Raw genomic sequence first — 26398 nt, forward strand, 5'->3', positions numbered from 1 at the left:
GACGATGAGGTCCTAGACCCCACATGGAATGAAGGTCGCGCCACTGACTTTCACAGTTCGGAGGAAGAGGCAGTGGTGAGACCGAGCCAACAGCGTAGCAAAAGAGGGAGCAGTGGGCAAAAGCAGAACACCCGCCGCCAAGAGACTCCGTCTGCTACTGACCGCCACCATCTTGGACCGAGCACCCCAAAGGCAGCTTCAAGGAGTTCCCTGGCATGGCACTTCTTCAAACAATGTGCTGACGACAAGACCCGAGTGGCTTGCACGCTGTGCCATCAGAGCCTGAAGCGAGGCATTAACGTTCTGAACCTTAGCACAACCTGCATGACCAGGCACCTGCATGCAAAGCATGAACTGCAGTGGAGTAAACACCTTAAAACCAAGGAATTCGCTCAGGCTCCCCCTGCTACCTCTTCTGCTGCTGCCGCCTCGGCCTCTTCTGCTGCTGCCGCCTCGGCCTCTTCTGCTGCTGCCGCCTCGGCCTCTTCCTCCGCCTCTGGAGAAACGTTGGCACCTGCCGCCCAGCAAACAGGGGATGTACCACCAACACCACCACCACCACCTCCGTCACCAAGCGTCTCAACCATGTCACACGGCAGCGTTCAGCTCTCCATCTCACAAACATTTGAGAGAAAGCGTAAATTCCCACCTAGCCACCCTCGATCCCTGGCCCTGAATGCCAGCATTTCTAAACTACTGGCCTATGAAATGCTGTCATTTAGGCTGGTGGACACAGACAGCTTCAAACAGCTCATGTCGCTTGCTGTCCCACAGTATGTTGTTCCCAGCACGCCTCAGAGGGGTCATTTTAGCACTTTCAGGCCAGTCTCTTCGAAGTGACTCAGAGAGAGGTATTTTGCAACAGCAGAGGCCAGGTACAAATGTGGCCAGCCAGGGCCCACTACTGGAGGACGAGGAGGACGAGGATGAAGAGGAGGTGGAGGAGGATGAGGATGAAGCATGGTCACAGCGGGGTGGCACCCAACGCAGCTCGGGCCCATCACTGTTGCGTGGCTGGGGGGAAAGGCAGGACGATGACGATACGCCTCCCACAGAGGACAGCTTGTCCTTACCCCTGGGCAGCCTGGCACACATGAGCGACTACATGCTGCAGTGCCTGCGCAACGACAGCAGAGTTGCCCACATTTTAACGTGTGCGGACTACTGGGTTGCCACCCTGCTGGATCCACGCTACAAAGACAATGTGCCCACCTTACTTCCTGCACTGGAGCGTGATAGGAAGATGCGCGAGTACAAGCGCACGTTGGTAGACGCGCTACTGAGAGCATTCCCAAATGTCACAGGGGAACAAGTGGAAGCCCAAGGCCAAGGCAGAGGAGGAGCAAGAGGTCGCCAAGGCAGCTGTGTCACGGCCAGCTCCTCTGAGGGCAGGGTTAGCATGGCAGAGATGTGGAAAAGTTTTGTCAACACGCCACAGCTAACTGCACCACCACCTGATACGCAACGTGTTAGCAGGAGGCAACATTTCACTAACATGGTGGAACAGTACGTGTGCACACCCCTCCACGTACTGACTGATGGTTCGGCCCCATTCAACTTCTGGGTCTCTAAATTGTCCACGTGGCCAGAGCTAGCCTTTTATGCCTTGGAGGTGCTGGCCTGCCCGGCGGCCAGCGTTTTGTCTGAACGTGTATTCAGCACGGCAGTGGGCGTCATTACAGACAAACGCAGCCGCCTGTCTACAGCCAATGTGGACAAGCTGACGTTCATAAAAATGAACCAGGCATGGATCCCACAGGCCCTGTCCGTCCCTTGTCCAGATTAGACATTAACTACCTCCCCTTAACCATATATTATTGTACTCCAGGGCACTTCCTCATTCAATCCTATTTTTATTTTCATTTTACCATTATATTGCGAGGCTACCCAAAGTTGAATGAACCTCTCCTCTGTCTGGGTGCCGGGGCCTAAATATATGCCAATGGACTGTTCCAATGTTGGGTGACGTGAAGCCTGATTCTCTGCTATGACATGCAGACTAATTCTCTGCTGACATGAAGCCAGATCCTCTGTTACGGGACCTCTCTCCTCTGCCTGGGTGCTGGGCCTAAATATCTGACAATGGACTGTTGCAGTGGTGGCTGACGTGAAGCCTGATTTTCTGCTATGACATGCAGACTAATTCTCTGCTGACATGAAGCCAGATTGTCTGTTACGGGACCTCTCTCCTCTGCCTGGGTGCTGGGCCTAAATATCTGACAATGGACTGTTGCATTGGTGGCTGACGTGAAGCCTGATTCTCTGCTATGATATGAAGATTGATTCTCTGCTGACATGAAGCCAGATTGTCTGTTACGGGACCTCTCTCCTCTGCCTGGGTGCTGGGCCTAAATTTATGAAAATGGACTGTTGCAGTGGTAGGTGACGTGAAGCCTGATTCTCTGCTATGACATGAAGACTGATTCTCTGCTGACATGAAGCCAGATTCTCTGTTACGGGACCTCTCTCCTCTGCCTGGGTGCTGGGCCTAAATATCTGACAATGGACTGTTGCATTGGTGGCTGACGTGAAGCCTGATTCTCTGCTATGATATGAAGACTGATTCTCTGCTGACATGAAGCCAGATTGTCTGTTACGGGACCTCTCTCCTCTGCCTGGGTGCTGGGCCTAAATATCTGACAATGGACTGTTGCATTGGTGGCTGACGTGAAGCCTGATTCTCTGCTATGATATGAAGACTGATTCTCTGCTGACATGAAGCCAGATTGTCTGTTACGGGACCTCTCTCCTCTGCCTGGGTGCTGGGCCTAAATATCTGACAATGGACTGTTGCATTGGTGGCTGACGTGAAGCCTGATTCTCTGCTATGATATGAAGATTGATTCTCTGCTGACATGAAGCCAGATTGTCTGTTACGGGACCTCTCTCCTCTGCCTGGGTGCTGGGCCTAAATTTATGAAAATGGACTGTTGCAGTGGTGGGTGACGTGAAGCCTGATTCTCTGCTATGACATGAAGACTGATTCTCTGCTGACATGAAGCCAGATTCTCTGTTACGGGACCTCTCTCCTCTGCCTGGGTGCTGGGCCTAAATATCTGACAATGGACTGTTGCATTGGTGGCTGACGTGAAGCCTGATTCTCTGCTATGACATGAAGACTGATTCTCTGCTGACATGAAGCCAGATTCTCTGTTACGGGACCTCTCTCCTCTGCCTGGGTGCCGGGGCCTAAATATCTGAGAATGGACTGTTCCAGTGGTGGGTGATGTGAAGCCAGATTCTCTGCTATGGGACCTCTCTCCAATTGATTTTGGTTAATTTTTATTTATTTAATTTTTATTTTTATTCATTTCCCTATCCACATTTGTTTGCAGGGGATTTACCTACATGTTGCTGCCTTTTGCAGCCCTCTAGCCCTTTCCTGGGCTGTTTTACAGCCTTTTTAGTGCCGAAAAGTTCGGGTCCCCATTGACTTCAATGGGGTTCGGGACGAAGTTCGGATCGGGTTCGGATCCCGAACCCGAACATTTTCGAGAAGTTCGGCCGAACTTCTCGAACCCGAACATCCAGGTGTCCGCTCAACTCTATCAGGGGGCTTGAAAGGGTACATGATGTAAATAAACCAGTACAGCAAAATCTGCCTTCCAAAAACCATATGGCGTTCTCCTTCTTCTATTTCCTGCCTTTTAGCCAAATAGTAGTTTACGACCACATATGGGGTGTTTCTGCAAACTACAGAATCAGGGCAACCCATTTTGAGTTTTGTTTGGCTGTTAACCAATTTTTCCAGTAATAAAGTAAGGGTTAAAATGGAATATTTTCCAAAAAATTAAAATTTCTAAATTGTTTCTCCATCTGCCATTAACTCTTGTGGAACACCTAAAGGGTTAACAAAGTTTGTAAACCCAGTTTTGAATACTTTGACGGTGTACTTTCTTAGATGGAGTCACTTTTTGGGAATTTCTATTCTAGGGATGCAAGGGGGGGGGCTTGAAATGGGACATGGTATAAACAAAACCAGTCCTGCAAAATCTGCCTTCCAAAACCCATATGGCATTCCCCTCTTTCTATGTCCTCCCGTTTGGCCAAACAGTAGTTTAGGACCACATATGGGGTGTTTTTGCAAACTACACAATCAGGGCAACCCATATTGAGTTTTGTTTGGCAGTTAACCCTTACTTTCTTACTGGAAAAAATGGGTTACAATGGAAAATTTTCCAAAAAATAGAAATGTCTAAATTGTTTCTCCATCTGCCATTAACTCTTGTGGAACACCTAAAGGGTTAACAAAGTTTGTAAAAACAGTTTTGAATACCTTGAGGGGTGTAGTTTCTAGAATGGGATTATTTTTGGATTGTTTCTATTAACTAAGCCTCACAAAGTGACTTCAAACCTGAACTGGTCCATAAAAAGTGGGATTTGGAAAATTGCTTCTAAACTTTAAAGCTATCTAACATCCCCAATAAAAAAAAAAATCATTCCCAAAATGCTACAAACATGGAGTAGACATATGGGGAATGTAAAGTCATCCCAATTTTTGGGGGTATTACTATGTATTACAGAAGTAGAGAAACTGAAACTTTGAAATTTGCAAATTTTTCCAAATTTTTGGTAAATTTTGTATTTTTTTAATGCAAAAAAAAAACTTTTTTGACCCAATTTTAGCAGTGAAAAAAAAAAAACAATCTCACAACGGCCTGTGTAAGTCAAAGCGTTTTAAAGTTATCAGCACTTAAAGTGACACTGGTCAGATTTGCAAAAAAATGCCAAGTCCTTAAGGTGAAATAGGGATGAGTCCTTAAGGGGTTAAAAATCGCCAATAAATCGCCGAACACCCAAAACCCGAACTTTTACAGCAATATTCGGGTTCGGCTCCGGGGTCCAAAAATCCTAAAGTTCGGTACGAACTTGAACTTTACAGTTCGGGTTCGCTCAACCCTAGTCAAAATGTAACTTGGCTCTTGATTTACATATTGTGGTGTAGGATGAACCATTACACACCTATTTGCCTGTATTAGTTTAAACACCTTTGACTATTCTGATGCAGTCCATTTCAAGCAGGCAAATAGGTGGCTTTTTTTTTTTTTTTTCGTTAAAAAATGAGCCCTAAATCCAAAGCTCTTTTGGCCATCTTCTAGAGTAACAAGTCTATTAGACTGAAACTGTGAGGGCATAAAAGTATATAACAGCTGCTGCACCTAATATAAAATATCCCACTGGAAACATTCTCCATTCTCTTAATTGAACAAATGCTGGCATAATCAAATAGTTATAGTGTTCCCATCCATTGCAAGTTTCTTAAGTGTTCATTTCTCTGCTGGGACTATTGGGTAATATGTTTCTTCCAGGAATACTTGGCCTGCAAACCAAAATGGGATGAAACAAAAGATTTTTCTTTTGTAGAAAACTGGTATAAAACGATTTGTTACATGTATATTAATCACTAGTGTTGAGCGTGAATATTCAAATAGCGAATATTATTTGCGAATATTGCAACTTTTTTCAAAATTCGAGAATATTTTGAATATAGTGCTATATATTCCCTTATAGCAAATATTTGTCATTATTTCCCATCTGAACAGTGAACACATGATTCCTCCCTGCTTTTTGCTAGTGGGCTAATGAGTCATTGGCCCACAAGCAACTTAAGCAGGGAGGAATCATGATGACTTTAGATGGGAAAAAAATGACAAATATTCGAAAAAACAAATATATAGCACTATAGCGAATATATATATTTTTTTGAATATTCATCTTTTTTTTTTATCCTGTACAGTTGTTCCGGCATACTCCTCCCTGACAAGCATCCCAGTCACCATGGGAACGCCTGATATTTAGAATATACCATCGGATCTGAGTTTTCACAACCGCCTAGGCATTCCTATGGTGACGGGGACGCTTGTCGGGGACAAGTATGCGATTATAATGTGGCAGCAAGCTGCCCATAGGAGTGTTATTTTCATTCAAAAGGTGCCCAGGAACGCCCTTGGGTGCCCAGGTCCTCCCCCCTACAGCCCAAGCACGCCTCTCTCTCCTCTCATACACTGCTCCCCCAGCTTTGCCATTGCTGTCATGCCCCCCCAACCGGTTACGTTGCTAGTAGCCCATAACCCCACCTACCCTTTCCCTTTAGCTTCACCAACAAGCACAGGACCTGCACTCTTCCAGTTTAAGGCCTCCTTCACACTACCTTATGGCTATTTCAGTGTTTTGCGGTCAGTTTTTCACGGATCCGTTGTTCCGTTTTTTTGTTTCCGTTCCGTTTTTCCGTATGGCATATACAGTAATTACATTGGAAAAATTGGGCTGGGCATAACATTTTCAATAGATGGTTCAGAAAAAACTAAATGGATACGGAAGACATACGGATGCACTTACGTATGTGTTCCGTTTTTTTGGCGGACCCATTGACTTGAATGGAGTCACGGAACGTGATTTGCGGGCAATAATAGGACATGTTCTATCTTTCAACGGAACGGAAAAACGGAAATGGAATGCATACGGAGTACATTCAGGTTTTTTTGCGGAACCATTGAAATGAATGGTTCCGTATACGGACCGTATACGGACCGTATACGGAACGCAAAAAACGGCCCGCAAAACGGAAACAGAAAACGGTAGTGTGAAATAGGTCTAACTGAGAGCATCAGCCTAAACTGTTTAACTTGGCATGCGCCGAGCCCAGTGAAGTTTTTGGCGCATGCCCAGTGAAACAGTTATAGTATTATAGATATTGTGCACAGATCCTGCAAATATTGTACTGTCGCCAACAGGAGTGATGTGAGGGGGGAACCTTTCGTGTTGTAGCAGTATTGTCCTGTAATCACTGCCATTAATGTAATCTGTCCAAAATTATGTATTTATATATATTTTTAAATAGTACAGGGGTACTAATAAAGGTTCAATCAAAATTGCGGATTCACTTTTTTTTTTTTGTTGCTTCACATCCCATAAAAACAGAATAAAAAATGATCAAAAAGGCATTTTCCAAAATGGTATCAATAAAAACTACAGATTGCCAGTCAAAAACCCTGTCAACTTGCCTTGGCCAAACCTTCTGTCGGTTTGGCTCCGCCTACAACATGGGGCAACGTCTATGATTTTTTTTCCGGGGCCTCTTTTAGTTCCCAATCTGCCACTGGTGATATACTGTATCATGGTGGGCTCCTTGGCCTCCCTTCTGATTCCTTGCTCTGTATTTGCATTAACTGACACTGTCCCCAATGCCAATGATGTGGCTACTGGTGCCACTATTACCACCACCAACACAGCTAAGTATGGAGTCCTTTGCCTCCTCCTGAACCTCCTTCTCAGGGCAGTAAAATCTCTGAATGCTCACACAAGTCATCAAAAGGGTGGCTCTCTTGACTATCTGATGTAGGGTGTGGTGGGGTTTTGTTGCCCCACTAGAGGGGAAGTGACCACAGAGAGGATGGCACTGAAAAGCTTTTCTGAGGCTGCAAGGAGGGAAAATAAGGAGAATGCTGTGACCCCTGACTCCAAAGCACAGTGTCAGACTCAGAATTCACTTCCAAATCATCCTGCTATGACTGAGAAGAATAGTGATCAATCCAATCCACCATCTCATCCTCTTTCTCATCGATGGTAATGTTGTGCCTTTCAGAAGCCAGGGAGAGCGTGGTCTACTAATGCTACTACCACTACTACTACTACTACTACTAATACTGCTATTATTTCTACTTGTGAGTGAATTCCTGTGCTACTACTAAGGTTTTGGGAAACCTTCCATATTCCAGTGACAATAGTTCATATACTTTATTAGTTCATATGATAAAAACAATTAAAAGGAGGAAATGCGGCGCAGGCCGCAAATATACTATATAGCAGAAAAAGTGAGTTTTTTTCAAACGACAATGTAACAGCAGTATTTAGCGGTTTTATTGGACTGTCAGAAATGCAGCGCAGGCCGCGAAGCTACTTTATGGAACAAAACAGAGGATTTTTTTCACCCACAGTGAAACAGATGGATTCACTGATTATATTTCACTATCAGATTTGCAGTGCAGGCCGCAAAGGTACTTTATGGAAAAACTAAATTTTTCACCCACAATTAAGCAGATGGAGTTAACTGTTTTTTCTTTCACTAGCACAAATGCAGTGCAGGGCGCAAATGTACTTTTTGTAAAAAATAATAATTAATTTGTCCCCCAGAATCTAACAGATGGATTTACTGAATTGATTACACTCACATATGCAGCACAGGGGTACTTTACAAAAAAACATGGGAATATGTCACCCCCTGGGTCCCTGAACTAACAGATGGATTACCTATATTATTTTCCCTTCCCCTGGCACATATGCAGTGCAGGTGCACTTAAAAAATGGGTATATGTTGCCCACTGAACTAAAAGAACAGGATTAAATTATTGTCCCTGGCACATATGCAGTGCTGGTGCACTGAAATTGCACAAAATGGCCGCATACGCCCACCTAACTAACAGATGGATAAAACATATTTTTCTGTGTCACTGGGCTCAGGGCAGGGTACAAAAATGTTGCATTGCACCTACAAAAAATAAAAATAAAATCGCTGTAGATCGCAGAGTTAACAACAAGTACTGATATCACATAGATTCTTTCCTATTCTCTCCCTCACAGCAACAGCATCTTATCCCTACACTAGTAAGAGCTGAGTGACGTGCGGCGCTACGTGACTCCATCTTATATAGAGGCTGGGTCATATGCTGCACTGGCCAATCACAGCCATGTCATTAATAGTCATCACTGTGATAGCTTCTAAGGGCACACGAGTTAAACGCTTGTTGATTGGCTGCCCTGCAGCCTTTCAAAAAACGCCATTAAATCGGCAAACACTTAACTCGAAACCCAAACTTTTACTGAAATGTTCGAGTTCGGTTTCGGGGTCAAAAAATCCTAAACTTTACAGTTCGGGTTCGCTTAACCCTATGAACCATACCTCATGAAGTACGGTCTATTAGCCCCCATAACCCGCAAAAAATCTCTTTCAAACAGTATAACCTCCATATAATGGATCGGAGGGGTGGACATGTCCTAAGTGTGGACAACAAAACCCAGACACGAGAGAGTGATGCTCAGCCTGTGGAGGGCTTAAGCCACACCCCCGTGTGGGCTTATACCCACTGGTCAATAAGACCCTCCCCACAGTCAGAGCTGGGCAAGTTGAAACTGAGCTAGACTTGTAAAATAAAAAGAAGCCAATAATGGCTAACCAACCTTTCAAACCAAAGGGTGGGTTCCAGAAAAAACTATGTAACTGGGACCAAGTAACTTGTTGAAATTGTGGGGAAAAGTGGCATTACTCAGTTACATGTCTCCAGAGAGGTCAGGCCACTGTCCAGACCTCTCAATGAAGTGACGGCAATCCTGTGAGTTTCCTCAACATTAACTACCCCGTTGACACATCCCCAGGTTCACAACTAATCATAACATCCATATGTGAGGACACGGGAAATTCAATTGACTTTTTGGTAGACACAGGAGCAGCCCATACCCTAATACAAGAAAAATATGTGCCTGAGGAGCTTATCTCCTCAGATTACATCTATTGTTGAGGGAATGTCTGTTAAACTCCCACTAACAAAGCCTGTTAAACTTAACATTCATGATGCTTTATCTATTGTCACGTGTGTGTTGGTAAGCTCATATAGTCCATACAATTTACTTGGGACTGACATGCTTAGTGCCATGAAAGCATCTGTAGATTTTTCTTCAGAAAACCCCCCAAATCACAGCCCCCGTGCCTGAAGAGACTTTGTGTGCACTTGTCCTTAATGGCACTTAGTGCCTCCTCTACCTCTAAATTTACGTCCCCAGACTGGCTGTCTGAAGTCCCATGACATTTGCTGCCGACTTCCAAGTTTAGATGTTGGTAAATTGCCAGTAACTCCAGTAGTCGTGCAGCTGAAACATGGCACTAAGCCTTCATGTGTATGTCAGTACCCACTAAATTCTTCACAGGAAGTTGCTATTGCAAATTATCTAAAATATCTGTTGGGGAAAGGGTTAATAATCCCTATAAAAAACCCCTTCAATACGCCCCTATTTTCTGTAAAGAAGAGACAGGCTAAAGGCTGACCCTTCACAGTCTATCGTATGGTACATGATTTAAGGGCAGTAAATGCTGTAACTGTCATAATGGGTCACATACTGAAGACCCAAGGGATCACACAAGCCCTGCATACTCCCCATTACCCGGAAAGCAGCAGAAAGGTGGAAAGACTTAACGGGACAATTAAATAAAAATTGCAAAAGTATTTAGATTCCCACAGTTCTATGAACTGGGTAGAAGCTTTTCCGGTGGTGTTATATGCCATCCACACTTCTCCTACTGGACAAGAAAAGTTTAGTCCTTTTGAAATTGTATTTGGTTCTGCGCCAAGGACAGGGTTATATTTTCCCAACAGCTACAAGCAGACTACTCTACCCTGACTTCATACTTGGTAGAGTTGCATAAACATCTGTTAAAGGTGCATTTACGTGTTTTCTCTTTCCTAATTATCTCAAAGGTACACACTCTCTGGTTCCTGGAGATTGGGTAGTCCTGAAGAGGCATGTGAGAAATACCTTGGAGCCAAGGTTTGATAGTCCATATCAGGTGCAACTGACCACACACACCGCTGTCAAGCTGAATGGGAGACCAGTCTGGGTCTATGCAAGCCACTGCAAAAAGTCACGAATAGGAAGGCAGTACTACTGTTATACGGATCCAACCAGTTGTGAGAGTAAAATAGATTAGCAGACTACCACAATGCATGTACCGCCTGCCTGTTTCTTTGTATTCTATGTTTCTGTGCAGTAGTGTATCTTGGTTTTGTGCTGCCCTAAGCAAGACTAAACTCGGGCACCCCTAATATAAATTTGACCCACCCCTTCCTGTCAAGGCCAAACCCCTTCCTCTGTGAACCCCACCCCTTCCTCTTTACAATACATTTGTGTTAGAAGTTGCGCTTTTTTAATTTTTTTAAATAATGATACAGGCAGCCATTTTATTTAATACATTTGTGCTTATTTCTGTGTTGGTTGGAGGGGGGTGAGGGGCAGTATAACACAATCTGTATAAAAAAATATATATAAAGATTGTGTAATATTACCCCTCACAACCCCCCCCCCCCCCCCAACAGCACAGAAATTAGCACAAATACATTAAATCAAATGGCTGTTTAATTATTCTAAAAATAAAAAAGCACAACTTCTAACACAAATGTATTTTACAGATAATTTTTTTTAAACAATGTGCAGCTAGAGATAGTACAGTAGTAACCCCTCCCTAATTATCCTCCCTCTAACCACCCAACACCCTTACCCCATAAAACAACTAAGTCATAGATTTTTTGTGAATTACTGTAATTTAAGTACTTACAGTTTTTGAAGACAGCAGGCTCAGGGGTCAGTCCATTGGTGGCTGGGGCCTGGCCTCAGTGTTCACGGTGGTTGTGTGCAGGCATAGGTGGGTGCCCCTACATTACTGTGGATCATGCCCTGTCTGGACAGCCCTGCAGTGTATGGGCGGCCTTTTATGGGTGGTAACCTGTGAATTTGCCTTTGCTATGGAAAAACACACAGCCCTAACTGCCCCCTGTGATCATTCAGTCGCCATATTTATCGCCAATTTAGTATTTATGGCAGGCCCATACACTGCAGGGGGCAGACCGGGCATGATCCACTGTAATGTAAGGGCACCAACCTATGTGGTCTATACACTGCAGGGGGCAGACAGGGCATTACAGCCACCACTCACCGACTCAGGGCAGCAGGTAGATGAACACGAACAGGATCAGTTCAAACAGGAGGAATACCCAGATGTCGAACCAACTCTGCGGACACCTTCTCCGGCCCGCCTTCTTTTTGCTGCTGTGCCCGCTGCCGAGTGTCCATGCTGCGCTGCGTCCGTGTCTCACAGGGCGATGGCGAGTATTGAGGTCTTTGACAGGGAGGGGTCATGTGACAGGAAGAGGTTACGTTGTCTCTATGGTGAGAACGAGGAGCATCGCACGTACTGGGTGCGGCACCCTCTCATGCTGCTGCCCCATTGGCAAGTGCCGCCCTAGGCAAATGCCTTGTTTGCCTCGTGATAGATACACCCCTGTTTCTGTGCATAGGTAAAAGGAGGGAAGCGTACAAATTCCATCTGGCAACTACATCAGCAGACTGCCAAGCAGCGGAATGCTACTGACTGTTGGATATGCTCTCACATCCCTGCTAACCACAGAGGGATTCCTCTGATAGGTGTGCCTGCCCAGAAGAAACAGACAAGGACCAACAGAGTTGTGAGACCAAATTGTATGGTAATATGAGATGGTTTCAGGGATGGCTGGGATGTCATGGTAGAATGATTCCCCAAATCCTAAAACAAGGACTATACTACATTTGTGGTAACAGAGCTTACTCATGGCTCCCTATGGTGGCATTGGGTAACTGTACCATAGGAAGGGTTGTCCCAACCATCAGACCATGCTCAAACATTTCATTTACCAGGGTGCCTGAAACTCCTCATGAGATGAATAGACTGACTAGAAATAAATGAGAGCTATTCACATCAGCAGATAAGTTGGGGAATTGAGTAAATTCTAAATACTATTCAACTATATTGAAAGTATGCCAGTATTATGGATGGAATTATTAATGAAACCACAAGTTCAATCCATGGCCTTAATGAGGAACTGGCACAAGTCAAGACTTGTCAAGTCAAGACAACTGCTAGACTGTCACCACCAGACATCTGAGAAGCTCTGACAGATGTTCATCAGACCCTCCTGCTTGAGGTTCCTTTTGTTTTGCTTTTGTTTTCTCATCTCGTTAGCCTCTCTCAGCTGTCATGTAGTTGAACTGATTTCATCCCTTTAAATCCCTTCCCATACTGCATCACTTTGCGGTTTATACAACTTCCTGGAGTGTGCTGATGCTAGAAGCTGTTACTACTGCATCCACAAGATAAGTCTGTTTTCTTTATTTCTGTTTGCCTGTGGGTTTGATCCTAGGTGACCCTGACTCCCTCCGTATTAAGTGTAGGGAGCCGGTGGTCGTGTCCCCTCACTATTATAGGGTGTTCAGGTGCATACAGTCGAGGGACGAGGATATGCAATTTTCTACCATTGAGATTTTTGCATAGGCTGAGCAGTAAGGGAGAGAGCTAGGGCTCTTAAAGGGCTTACCCTCCTGTTCCTTAGTTTGGGATCAAGTCAGTCGGATCTTCATTTGTGTCTTCTAGTTTTCTGTAACACCATCCGTGACATAGACAAACCAGAATCGATGCTTGCATCGCATGGTCTATGCAGCTTATCTGTATACTCTGTGATATACGGGCTGTCTAAGGTGTCATTTGTTTGCTCAGGCAGGTTAGTAGTTAGAACAGAGATACACAAATGATACAATGGAGCCTTCAGAGGAAAACATCCACCATGTGAAGAGATAATTCAGCACCCTCAGAAATTTAAACAAGAGGAGGGAAATGTTAAAGAAGTATCCGGCTTTCCTGTGGCTGCCATTTTAAAAAGAGACTTTTGTGTTTAAATTTTTGTGTACGCCATAAGAAGATGAAGATGGGTTAGCAATTGTGTGTTAAGATAGGATAAGCGATGTACTTGCTAAAGAAGCATGTTCTCAGTAGTGTTGAGTGTGAATATTCGAATTCCAAATTTTTCACACACTTAGGCCTTGGATCCCATCACTCCACCAGCACGGCACAGAAGCAGCGACGGCCACCGTCCAGCGCCGCATGTGAACTGGTGCAAAGGGATCACCTGTTGCAGTAGTCTGCAAAGGGTCAAATAATTCCTACCACATCTCAGTTGGAGTTCCTGAGAAGCTGTGAACAGGTGATCCCTTTGCACCAGTTCACATGCGGCGCTGGACGGTGGCCGTCGCTGCTTCTGTGTCATGCTGGTGGAGTGATGGGATCCGAAGCCTATGTGGCTCTGCCTCATGGTAGGGCCGCGGTGTGGCTGCCGGATCCCGTTGCCTGCTGGAGCGGTGTGGAGGTGCGGTGGTCGCCGCACGGCGCTGCGCTATGGTTAGAGTAGGTCCCCACTTAACAAGAGGCAACCTTTTCGCGATAAGTGGGCCTATGCTCTTTGATCAAACTGTATACTAATGCCTTTTCATAGTGCACAGCAAATGATAGATACTAGTGCTGTACAGCCATGTTTTATCAAACGAAATGCTGCAAATTTCATACAGTTGTCATATTAGAAGTATAGGAATGAGGATTTGCGACCCAGATTCTCTCTACATTATACAAATATATATTCAGTTAGGCCTCATGCACACGGACGTTTTTTTTGGCGGCCTGCAAAAACGGTTTCCGTTGTTCCGTGATCCGTGTCCGTTTTTTCTTCCGTGGGACTTCCTTGATTTTTGGAGGATCCACTGACATGAAAAATGAAAAAAAAAATCTAATTCAAGTTTGCCTTTGAAATGATAGGAAAAAACGGACATGGATCACGGAAGCGGACGACAATCTTGTGTGCATCCGTGATTTTCCATGGACCCATTGACTTGAATGGGTCCGTGAACCGTTGGCTGTGAAAAAAATAGGACAGGTCCTATTTTTTTCACGGACTGGAAACACGGATCACGGACGCGGATGCCAAACGGTGCATTTTCCGATTTTTCCACTGACCCATTGAAAGTCAATGGGTCAGCGGAAAAAAACGGAAAACGGAACAACGGCCGCGGATGCACACAATGGCCTTACGCTGCTAATCTGTAGGGTTAACACACAACCTCTTAACTCAAATTTCTTAACTTATTACATAATCTTGAAACACAAGGTATTTTTAAAATATGAATTGCATTTTAAGTGTATTTTATTCATTCAATTTTTATGAAATGTTTTATATGTAAAACTGTTTATCTGTAGCCTATAAAATTTATTTGTAGCCTATAAAAAAATAAAAAAAAAATTATATGGATACTAACTACCGTGTGTTTGCCTGAATATTGAGTGACCCCCATCACAATTTTTATATTCACGTTTTCTACCAGCATTTGGGAGTGCTGTGGGGTTGTGCACCTTTCCAGAAGTGGAACAGTGAGAGAGCCACCATTTATTTTCTATTTTTAAAATATCTTAACACCTTTAATTGCATTAAGTTCACATAACACATCTCATAAAGCATGTGTGTTAACTCTACTACATCCGTGTTTCATCCCCTTGCAAATGATTACTTAATAACTGTTGTGACATGTACAAAATCTTCCGGTTACATCATACATCTCTACCTCGCTGAGATTGTATATATATTGTTATACAAACAGCGCGGTACTGATGTATCATGTCACCGGATGATTTCATACGTTTCACACGTTTATATCTACATAAACTGCAAACATCATTCAGCATTCGGGTCAACGTCCCCGACCATTACATACATCCCCCACTTAATTTGCATGGGATTCAAGAATAGATAGATAGATAGATAGATAGATAGATTAAAACGCAACCATCGATTTAAACGAAACTTGGTATACACATCCCTTGCTACCTGGAAATAAATCTTGCAGGGTCTCGGCTCTCTACGACGTACACGAGATTCCCAAAAAATGACCTGTAATATCCAATACAAGCCTGCCAGCCTTTCACTTAAATCCTAAATGCCAATTGACGGGAGCTGTGGAGTTCACAGTTAAAGGGGCGTTCACCATGAAAGTCACTGTGAAAGGGCCGGTCACCATCAAAGTCACTGTTAAAGGGGCAGTCACCGTCAAAGTGACACTTAAAGGGGAGACTTTAAGCCTCCTTCTAATTATAAAGTTACCGTGACAACTAAATCAACAGATCTTCAAAATGAGGCTTAGCAGACAGTATAACGCTGGCAGCCACAAAAAATGATATACCCAACATAACACCATCTAATAACTAGGGATGAGCGAACTCGAACTGTATAGTTCGGGTTCGTACCGAATTTTGGGGTGTCCGTGACACGGACCCGAACCCGGACATTTTCGTAAAAGTCCGGGTTCGGGTTCGGTGTTCGTCGCTTTCTTCGCGCTTTTGTGACGCTTTCTTGGCGCTTTTTGAAAGGCTGCAAAGCAGCCAATCAACAAGCGTCATACTACTTGCCCCAAGAGGCCATCACAGCCATGCCTACTATTGGCATGGCTGTGATTGGCCAGAGCACCATGTGACCCAGCCTCTATTTAAGCTGGAGTCACATAGCGCCGCCCGTCACTCTGCTCTGATTAGCGTAGGGAGAGGTTGCGGCTGCGACAGTAGGGCGAGATTAGGCAGATTAACTCCTCCAAAGGACTTGATTAACTGATCGATCTGCAGCTGTGGATCATTGAGCTGCTGATCCTCAATTGCTCACTGTTTTTAGGCTGCCCAGACCGTTTGTCAGTCACATTTTTCTGGGGTGATCGGCGGCCATTTTGTGTCTTGTGGTGCGCCAGCACAAGCTGCGACCAAGTGCATTTAACCCTCAATGGTGTGGTTGTTTTTTGGCTAAAGCCTACATCAGGGTGAAGCTGTCACACCAAGTGCATTTAACCAGCAATAGTCTGTTTATTTTTTGGCCATATACTACATCAGGGGCAAGCTGCGCCTGTCACCAAGTGCATTTAACCCTCAATGGTGCGTTTGTTTTTTGGCTAAAGCCTACATCAGGGTGAAGCTGTCACACCAAGTGCATTTAACCAGCAATAGTCTGTTTATTTTTTGGCCATATACTACATCAGGGGCAAGCTGCGCCCGTCACCAAGTGCATTTAACCCTCAGTAGTGTGGTTGGTCAAGCTATCACACCAAGTGCATTTAACCAGCAATAGTCTGTTCATTTTTTGGCCATATACTAAATCAGGGGCAAGCTGCGCCCGTCACCAAGTGCATTTAACCAGCAATAGTCTGTTCATTTTTTGGCCATATACTACATCAGGGGCAAGCTGCGCCCGTCACCAAGTGCATTTAACCCTCAGTAGTGTGGTTGGTCAAGCTGTGACACCAAGTGCATTTAACCAGCAATAGTCTGTTCATTTTTTGGCCATATACTACATCAGGGGCAAGCTGCGCCCATCACCAAGTGCATTTAACCAGCAATAGTGTGGTTATTTTTTGGCCATATCTCAGTCTAATTCTGTCACTAAATCCATACCGGTCACCCAGCGCCTAAATACTAGGCCTCAAATTTATATCCCGCTAAATCTCTCGTTACCGCTGTCCTGTTGTGGCTGGGAAAGTTATTTAGTGTCCGTCAAAGCACATTTTTTGTTCTGGGTTGAAATACAATTCCCAATTTAGCAATTTAAAAATTTAGTGGTTTCTGCTGTATCAGAGCTATTTGAAATCTATCCCTAAAAGGGTATATAATATTCAAGGTGCACATAGGGTCATTCAGAATAACTTCACACACCCGCTACTGTGCATTTCCAAGTCTAATTCTGTCACTAAACCCATACCTGTCACCCAGCGCCTAAATACTAGGCCTCAAATTCATATCCAGCTAAATCTGTCGTTAGTGCTGTAGCTGGGCGAGTTATTTAGTGTCCGTTCAAGCACATTTCTTGTTCTGGGTTGAAATACAATTCCCAATTTAGCAATTTCATAATTTAGTGGTTTCTGCTATATCAGAGCTATTTGAAATCTATCCCTAAAAGGGTAGATCATATTGAAGGTGCACATAGGGACATTCAGAATAACTTCACACACCCGCTACTGTGCATTTCCAAGTCTAATTCTGTCACTAAACCCATACCTGTCACCCAGCGCCTAAATACTAGGCCTCAAATTTATATCCAGCTAAATCTGTCCTTAGTGCTGTAGCTGGGCGAGTTATTTAGTGTCCGTTCAAGCACATTTCTTGTTCTGGGTTGAAATACAATTCCCAATTTAGCAATTTCATAATTTAGTGGTTTCTGCTATATCAGAGCTATTTGAAATCTATCCCTAAAAGGGTAGATCATATTGAAGGTGCACATAGGGACATTCAGAATAACTTCACACACCCGCTACTGTGCATTTCCAAGTTTAATTCTGTCACTAAACCCATACCTGTCACCCAGCGCCTAAATACTAGGCCTCAAATTTATATCCAGCTAAATCTGTCCTTAGTGCTGTAGCTGGGCGAGTTATTTAGTGTCCGTTCAAGCACATTTCTTGTTCTGGGTTGAAATACAATTCCCAATTTAGCAATTTCATAATTTAGTGGTTTCTGCTATATCAGAGCTATTTGAAATCTATCCCTAAAAGGGTATATAATATTCAAGGTGCACATTGGGTCATTCAGAATAACTTCACACACACCCGCTACTGTGTATTTCTAAGTCTAATTCTGTCACTAAACCCATACCTGTCACCCAGCGCCTAAATACTAGGCCTCAAATTTATATCCTGCTAAATCTCTCGTTAACGCTGTCCTGTTGTGGCTGGGAAAGTTATTTAGTGTCCGTCAAAGCACATTTTTTGTTCTGGGTTGAAATACAATTCCCAATTTAGCAATTTCATAATTTAGTGGTTTCTGCTATATCAGAGCTATTTGAAATCTATCCCTAAAAGGGTATATAATATTCAAGGTGCACATTGGGTCATTCAGAATAACTTCACACACACCCGCTACTGTGTATTTCTAAGTCTAATTCTGTCACTAAACCCATACCTGTCACCCAGCGCCTAAATACTAGGCCTCAAATTTATATCCTGCTAAATCTCTCGTTAACGCTGTCCTGTTGTGGCTGGGAAAGTTATTTAGTGTCCGTCAAAGCACATTTTTTGTTCTGGGTTGAAATACAATTCCCAATTTAGCAATTTCATAATTTAGTGGTTTCTGCTATATCAGAGCTATTTGAAATCTATCCCTAAAAGGGTATATAATATTCAAGGTGCACATTGGGTCATTCAGAATAACTTCACACACACCCGCTACTGTGTATTTCTAAGTCTAATTCTGTCACTAAACCCATACCTGTCACCCAGCGCCTAAATACTAGGCCTCAAATTTATATCCTGCTAAATCTCTCGTTAACGCTGTCCTGTTGTGGCTGGGAAAGTTATTTAGTGTCCGTCAAAGCACATTTTTTGTTCTGGGTTGAAATACAATTCCCAATTTAGCAATTTCATAATTTAGTGGTTTCTGCTATATCAGAGCTATTTGAAATCTATCCCTAAAAGGGTATATAATATTCAAGGTGCACATTGGGTCATTCAGAATAACTTCACACACACACGCTTCTGTGCATTTCCAAGTCTAATTCTGTCACTAAATCCATACCGGTCACCCAGCGCCTAAATACTAGGCCTCAAATTTATATCCTGCTAAATCTCTCGTTAACGCTGTCCTGTTGTGGCTGGGAAAGTTATTTAGTGTCCGTCAAAGCACATTTTTTGTTCTGGGTTGAAATACAATTCCCAATTTAGCAATTTCATAATTTAGTGGTTTCTGCTATATCAGAGCTATTTGAAATCTATCCCTAAAAGGGTATATAATATTCAAGGTGCACATTGGGTCATTCAGAATAACTTCACACACACACGCTTCTGTGCATTTCCAAGTCTAATTCTGTCACTAAATCCATACCGGTCACCCAGCGCCTAAATACTAGGCCTCAAATTTATATCCTGCTAAATCTCTCGTTAACGCTGTCCTGTTGTGGCTGGGAAAGTTATTTAGTGTCCGTCAAAGCACATTTTTTGTTCTGGGTTGAAATACAATTCCCAATTTAGCAATTTCATAATTTAGTGGTTTCTGCTATATCAGAGCTATTTGAAATCTATCCCTAAAAGGGTATATAATATTCAAGGTGCACATTGGGTCATTCAGAATAACTTCACACACACACGCTTCTGTGCATTTCCAAGTCTAATTCTGTCACTAAATCCATACCGGTCACCCAGCGCCTAAATACTAGGCCTCAAATTTATATCCTGCTAAATCTCTCGTTAACGCTGTCCTGTTGTGGCTGGGAAAGTTATTTAGTGTCCGTCAAAGCACATTTTTTGTTCTGGGTTGAAATACAATTCCCAATTTAGCAATTTCATAATTTAGTGGTTTCTGCTATATCAGAGCTATTTGAAATCTATCCCTAAAAGGGTATATAATATTCAAGGTGCACATTGGGTCATTCAGAATAACTTCACACACACACGCTTCTGTGCATTTCCAAGTCTAATTCTGTCACTAAATCCATACCGGTCACCCAGCGCCTAAATACTAGGCCTCAAATTTATATCCCGCTGAATTTGAATACAATACATTGGGCCAAATAATATATTTGTTGTTGTGGTGAACCATAACAATGAGAAAAACATCTAGTAAGGGACGCGGACGTGGACATGGTCGTGGTGGTGTTAGTGGACCCTCTGGTGCTGGGAGAGGACGTGGCCGTTCTGCCACATCCACACGTCCTAGTGTACCAACTACCTCAGGTCCCAGTAGCCGCCAGAATTTACAGCGATATATGGTGGGGCCCAATGCCGTTCTAAGGATGGTAAGGCCTGAGCAGGTACAGGCATTAGTCAATTGGGTGGCCGACAGTGGATCCAGCACGTTCACATTATCTCCCACCCAGTCTTCTGCAGAAAGCGCACAGATGGCGCCTGAAAACCAACCCCATCAGTCTGTCACATCACCCCCATGCATACCAGGGAAACTGTCTCAGCCTCAAGTTATGCAGCAGTCTCTTATGCTGTTTGAAGACTCCGCTGGCAGGGTTTCCCAAGGGCATCCACCTAGCCCTTCCCCAGCGGTGAAAGACATAGAATGCACTGACGCACAACCACTTATGTTTCCTGATGATGAGGACATGGGAATACCACCTCAGCATGTCTCTGATGATGACGAAACACAGGTGCCAACTGCTGCGTCTTTCTGCAGTGTGCAGACTGAACAGGAGGTCAGGGATCAAGACTGGGTGGAAGACGATGCAGGGGACGATGAGGTCCTAGACCCCACATGGAATGAAGGTCGTGCCACTGACTTTCACAGTTCGGAGGAAGAGGCAGTGGTGAGACCGAGCCAACAGCGTAGCAAAAGAGGGAGCAGTGGGCAAAAGCAGAACACCCGCCGCCAAGAGACTCCGCCTGCTACTGACCGCCGCCATCTGGGACCGAGCACCCCAAAGGCAGCTTCAAGGAGTTCCCTGGCATGGCACTTCTTCAAACAATGTGCTGACGACAAGACCCGAGTGGTTTGCACGCTGTGCCATCAGAGCCTGAAGCGAGGCATTAACGTTCTGAACCTGAGCACAACCTGCATGACCAGGCACCTGCATGCAAAGCATGAACTGCAGTGGAGTAAACACCTTAAAACCAAGGAAGTCACTCAGGCTCCCCCTGCTACCTCTTCTGCTGCTGCCGCCTCGGCCTATTCTGCTGCTGCCGCCTCGGCCTCTTCCTCCGCCTCTGGAGGAACGTTGGCACCTGCCGCCCAGCAAACAGGGGATGTACCACCAACACCACCACCACCACCTCCGTCACCAAGCGTCTCAACCATGTCACACGCCAGCGTTCAGCTCTCCATCTCACAAACATTTGATAGAAAGCGTAAATTCCCACCTAGCCACCCTCGATCCCTGGCCCTGAATGCCAGCATTTCTAAACTACTGGCCTATGAAATGCTGTCATTTAGGCTGGTGGACACAGACAGCTTCAAACAGCTCATGTCGCTTGCTGTCCCACAGTATGTTGTTCCCAGCCGGCCCTACTTCTCCAAGAGAGCCGTGCCTTCCCTGCACAACCAAGTATCCGATAAAATCAAGTGTGCACTGCGCAACGCCATCTGTAGCAAGGTCCACCTAACCACAGATACGTGGACCAGTAAGCACGGCCAGGGACGCTATATCTCCCTAACTGCACACTGGGTAAATGTAGTGGCAGCTGGGCCCCAGGCGGAGAGCTGTTTGGCGCACGTCCTTCCGCCGCCAAGGATCGCAGGGCAACATTCTTTGCCTCCTGTTGCCACCTCCTCCTTCTCGGCTTCCTCCTCCTCTTCTTCCACCTGCTCATCCAGTCAGCCACACACCTTCACCACCAACTTCAGCACAGCCCGGGGTAAACGTCAGCAGGCCATTCTGAAACTCATATGTTTGGGGGACAGGCCCCACACCGCACAGGAGTTGTGGCGGGGTATTGAACAACAGACCGACGAGTGGTTGCTGCCGGTGAGCCTCAAGCCCGGCCTGGTGGTGTGTGATAATGGGCGAAATCTCGTTGCAGCTCTGGGACTAGCCAATTTGACGCACATCCCTTGCTTGGCGCATGTGCTGAATTTGGTGGTGCAGAAGTTCATTCACAACTACCCCGAAATGTCAGAGCTGCTGCATAAAGTGCGGGCCGTCTGTTCGCGCTTCCGGCGTTCACATCCTGCTGCTGCTCGCCTGTCTGCGCTACAGCGTAACTTCGGCCTTCCCGCTCACCGCCTCATATGCGACGTGCCCACCAGGTGGAACTCCACCTTGCACATGCTGGACAGACTGTGCGAGCAGCAGCAGGCCATAGTGGAGTTTCAGCTGCAGCACGCACGGGTCAGTCGCACTACAGAACAGCACCACTTCACCACCAATGACTGGGCCTCCATGCGAGACCTGTGTGCCCTGTTGCGCTGTTTCGAGTACTCCACCAACATGGCCAGTGGCGATGACACCGTTATCAGCGTTACAATACCACTTCTATGTCTCCTTGAGAAAACACTTAGGGCGATGATGGAAGAGGAGGTGGCCCAGGAGGAGGAGGAGGAGGAGGAGGAGGAGGAAGAGGGGTCATTTTTAGCACTTTCAGGCCAGTCTCTTCGAAGTGACTCAGAGGGAGGTTTTTGGCAACAGCAGAGGCCAGGTACAAATGTGGCCAGCCAGGGCCCACTACTGGAGGACGAGGAGGACGAGGATGAGGAGGAGGTGGAGGAGGATGAGGATGAAGCATGGTCACAGCGGGGTGGCACCCAACGCAGCTCGGGTCCATCACTGGTGCGTGGCTGGGGGGAAAGGCAGGACGATGACGATACGCCTCCCACAGAGGACAGCTTGTCCTTACCCCTGGGCAGCCTGGCACACATGAGCGACTACATGCTGCAGTGCCTGCGCAACGACAGCAGAGTTGCCCACATTTTAACCTGTGCGGACTACTGGGTTGCCACCCTGCTGGATCCACGCTACAAAGACAATGTGCCCACCTTACTTCCTGCACTGGAGCGTGATAGGAAGATGCGCGAGTACAAGCGCACGTTGGTAGACGCGCTACTGAGAGCATTCCCAAATGTCACAGGGGAACAAGTGGAAGCCCAAGGCCAAGGCAGAGGAGGAGCAAGAGGTCGCCAAGGCAGCTGTGTCACGGCCAGCTCCTCTGAGGGCAGGGTTAGCATGGCAGAGATGTGGAAAACTTTTGTCAACACGCCACAGCTAACTGCACCACCACCTGATACGCAACGTGTTAGCAGGAGGCAACATTTCACTAACATGGTGGAACAGTACGTGTGCACACCCCTCCACGTACTGACTGATGGTTCGGCCCCATTCAACTTCTGGGTCTCTAAATTGTCCACGTGGCCAGAGCTAGCCTTTTATGCCTTGGAGGTGCTGGCCTGCCCGGCAGCCAGCGTTTTGTCTGAACGTGTATTCAGCACGGCAGGGGGCGTCATTACAGACAAACGCAGCCGCCTGTCTACAGCCAATGTGGACAAGCTGACGTTCATAAAAATGAACCAGGCATGGATCCCACAGGACCTGTCCGTCCCTTGTCCAGATTAGACATTAACTACCTCCCCATAACCATATATTATTGGACTCCAGGGCACTTCCTCATTCAATCCTATTTTTATTTTCATTTTACCATTATATTGCGAGGCTACCCAAAGTTGAATGAACCTCTCCTCTGCCTGTGTGCTAGGCCTAAATATATGCCAATGGACTGTTGCAGTGGTGGCTGACATGAAGCCTGATTCTCTGCTATGACATGCAGACTAATTCTCTGCTGACATGAAGCCAGATTGTCTGTTACGGGACCTCTCTCCTCTGCCTGGGTGCTGGGCCTAAATTTATGACAATGGACTGTTGCAGTGGTGGCTGACGTGAAGCCTGATTCTCTGCTATGACATGCAGACTGATTCTCTGCTGACATGAAGCCAGATTGTCTGTTACGGGACCTCTCTGCTCTGCCTGTGTGCTAGGCCTAAATATATGCCAATGGACTGTTGCAGTGGTGGGTGACGTGAAGCCTCATTCTCTGCTATGACATGCAGACTGATTCTCTGCTGACATGAAGCCAGATCGTCTGTTACGGGACCTCTCTGCTCTGCCTGTGTGCTAGGCCTAAATATATGCCAATGGACTGTTGCAGTGGTGGGTGACGTGAAGCCTCATTCTCTGCTATGACATGCAGACTGATTCTCTGCTGTCATGAAGCCAGATTGTCTGTTACGGGACCTCTCTGCTCTGCCTGTGTGCTAGGCCTAAATATATGCCAATGGACTGTTGCAGTGGTGGGTGACGTGAAGCCTCATTCTCTGCTATGACATGCAGACTGATTCTCTGCTGACATGAAGCCAGATTGTCTGTTACGGGACCTCTCTCCTCTGCCTGTGTGTGTGCTGGGCCTAAATATATGCCAATGGACTGTTGCAGTGGTGGCTGACGTGAAGCCTCATTCTCTGCTATGACATGCAGACTAATTCTCTGCTGACATGAAGACAGATTCTCTGTTACGGGACCTCCCTCCTCTGCCTGGGTGCTGGGCCTAAATATATGCCAATGGACTGTTGCAGTGGTGGCTGACGTGAAGCCTCATTCTCTGCTATGACATGCAGACTAATTCTCTGCTGACATGAAGACAGATTCTCTGTTACGGGACCTCCCTCCTCTGCCTGGGTGCTGGGCCTAAATATATGCCAATGGACTGTTGCAGTGGTGGCTGACGTGAAGCCTCATTCTCTGCTATGACATGCAGACTGATTCTCTGCTGACATGAAGACAGATTCTCTGTTACGGGACCTCTCTCCTCTGCCTGTGTGTGTGCTGGGCCTAAATATATGCCAATGGACTGTTGCAGTGGTGGCTGACGTGAAGCCTCATTCTCTGCTATGACATGCAGACTGATTCTCTGCTGACATGAAGCCAGATTCTCTGTTACGGGACCTCTCTCCTCTGCCTGTGTGTGTGCTGGGCCTAAATATATGCCAATGGACTGTTGCAGTGGTGGCTGACGTGAAGCCTCATTCTCTGCTATGACATGCAGACTAATTCTCTGCTGACATGAAGACAGATTCTCTGTTACGGGACCTCCCTCCTCTGCCTGGGTGCTGGGCCTAAATATATGCCAATGGACTGTTGCAGTGGTGGCTGACGTGAAGCCTCATTCTCTGCTATGACATGCAGACTAATTCTCTGCTGACATGAAGACAGATTCTCTGTTACGGGACCTCTCTCCTCTGCCTGGGTGCCGGGGCCTAAATATCTGAGAATGGACTGTTCCAGTGGTGGGTGACGGGAAGCCAGATTCTCTGCTATGGAACCTCTCTCCAATTGATTTTGGTTAATTTTTATTTATTTAATTTTTATTTTAATTCATTTCCCTATCCACATTTGTTTGCAGGGGATTTACCTACATGTTGCTGCCTTTTGCAGCCCTCTAGCTCTTTCCTGGGCTGTTTTACAGCCTTTTTAGTGCCGAAAAGTTCGGGTCCCCATTGACTTCAATGGGGTTCGGGTTCGGGACGAAGTTCGGATCGGGTTCGGATCCCGAACCCGAACATTTCCGGGATGTTCGGCCGAACTTCTCGAACCCGAACATCCAGGTGTTCGCTCAACTCTACTAATAACCCCTTATCTAATTTCCGAACTGTTGTTTGCTTTACCTAAGCATCCAATACCCAGTCACAATAACCTATAGGGCACCTTCCTAACAAATCCCATGTTACCTCATCCTAACTTGTAACTTAGACAATTTTTTTTTTTTTTTTTTTTTTTTTTTTTTTAAGGTAAATCCACTATTGGTATAATTCATAATCCCATGCAGATTCCACCATATAGGAATTTCTTAATCTTTACCTTGGTTATGGTTTATGAGTTGTTTGTGTAAATTCTTAACATTGTGTCATTATTACAGGTCAACCCGTTCCCTCGGTCCGCCACCACAAAACAGAAAAATAAAATAAAAAGGTGAACGAGGAGCAGGGAGAAAATGTGGAGGCTCCCATGGAGGAGGAGAGAGAAAATGTAGAGGCCACTTCCCCCCAAGATGTTGCCGAGACAGAGGCCACTGAGGAGGAGGCCAGACCTTCCCAGCCACCTGATTCCGCCCCCCCCCCCCAGCTCCAGAAGAGGAGGAAGAGGTGGTCTACATCCCCCACTGGGAGGGTAAATATGTGCACACATTACTATAATTTGATATACATAACATATTCACAAGCATCCCAAGATCCCCACAACACCCTGCATCTCCGGAGCTGTAATGCACATGTGTAATGAATCTGACAAATAGCAGCCCTTAGTTAACATGGCTGCCTGTTTAGCTGAGTTGC

This window comes from Bufo gargarizans, chromosome 4 (genome assembly GCF_014858855.1).
Source record: "Bufo gargarizans isolate SCDJY-AF-19 chromosome 4, ASM1485885v1, whole genome shotgun sequence".
In the NCBI taxonomy this organism is placed as follows: domain Eukaryota; kingdom Metazoa; phylum Chordata; class Amphibia; order Anura; family Bufonidae; genus Bufo; species Bufo gargarizans.